This window comes from Penaeus monodon, chromosome 38, assembly GCF_015228065.2.
Source record: "Penaeus monodon isolate SGIC_2016 chromosome 38, NSTDA_Pmon_1, whole genome shotgun sequence".
NCBI lineage: Eukaryota > Metazoa > Arthropoda > Malacostraca > Decapoda > Penaeidae > Penaeus > Penaeus monodon.
Genome location: NC_051423.1, coordinates 9,439,661 through 9,440,965, shown reverse-complemented (window position 1 = coordinate 9,440,965; position 1,305 = coordinate 9,439,661). Strand labels below are relative to the sequence as shown.

Genomic DNA, 1,305 nt, shown 5'->3' with positions numbered 1-1,305 from the left:
TTAATTTTTAATTGATGAAGTAGAAAATTCACAGTTGTGTTTCCTTTACGCGAATAGTCTCTTTTCCTTCTAAACACTGAAATATGAACAATTTATACAAGATAAATATAAAGAGCAAAAAAAAGAAATTCAGTCACGAGAGAAAATAGAGGCTGAAAGACCAAATCGGTCAGGTTATGTCCGATTCGTCGTGCTTTTGATAATAATATCATTCATACTTTTGTATCTACATAATATATGAAGTTGTTCATCATCATTCATGTAATAGTCCATCTCTATTCTTTTAAAAAAAAAGAGAATTATAGTTAATATGTTTAGAACATGAATAAGTGTATATATGTATACATTATATATATATATATATATATATATATATATATATATATATATATATATATATATATTATGTATTATATGTCTATATTATATATAGATAGATTTTTTTTTCTTTATAACGAGAGAGAGAGAGAGAGAGAGAGAGAGGTTCTGTTTTTATCAAATCACACCGGCAGATATATTCGTTGTAGGCTTACCTTTCGTCTCCGTTTTCTTATTACGCTGTAGCCGTCCTTACGTTGTACTTCGAATGCTGTGGCACATGATATTTCCTATTTCAAACTTTGGTGTTAGATCACTCCTCTCTGTCTGTTAGGAAGTGGAGTTGTTATCTTTTCTATTATCTTATCACAGCCGGCTATCTAGGAGTCGCGTTACGGAACTTTCGCTAAAGATTTCTCTGATGGCAAATGTCTCACTTTGTTTAATGTAGATCGAATGCGCTGACGGGAAATATATATGAAAAACAAAACAAACGCTGATGTTTCCTTGGTACGAAATCAAAATAGGTCTCCCTTTTCCCTTCTGGAAAACGACTGAAATCGACTGGAAGACGAGATTAGATAAGGTTATCAACGCGAGCCCGATAAATGGAGATAGAGAATATATAAAAGAAGAGGCAGAAAAGAAAAAAAAACACGATATTTATTGAACCTCAGGTAACACGACATCTGTATTTGAATTCAGAATAGAGTGCTGAAATATTGCAACCTCAGCTACGATCCGATAGTTTGCTTCTTTTATCCGTTATGAAATGAAAAGAAAAAAATACCCCGACCTTTTCCGATTCCCCGGTGCTCTTGGCTGCATAAGCGTACCGGCTTCTCCGCGTTGCCGGGCCAAATAAGGGTGCACAGTCATTCAGTAATAGCCCTCTCTCCTTATAATGCAAAAATGAATTGATGAATAAATAAATATTCATTGTGAGGATGGAATAAAGTCCTTGAATATGAATTGAATTTGAAATCT

General features: G+C 33.4%; 1 protein-coding gene across 1 annotated transcript in view; it reads right to left on the bottom strand.

Moving 5' to 3' along the window:
- Positions 1–898, bottom strand: part of LOC119596599 (integrin beta-PS-like) — a gene marked incomplete at its 3' end in the record, with an annotated part of 11,405 nt that extends 10,507 nt beyond the window's left edge. Inside the window, 1 exon segment of the mRNA XM_037945918.1 lies at positions 534–898.
- Positions 899–1,305: the final 407 nt, after the last annotated feature.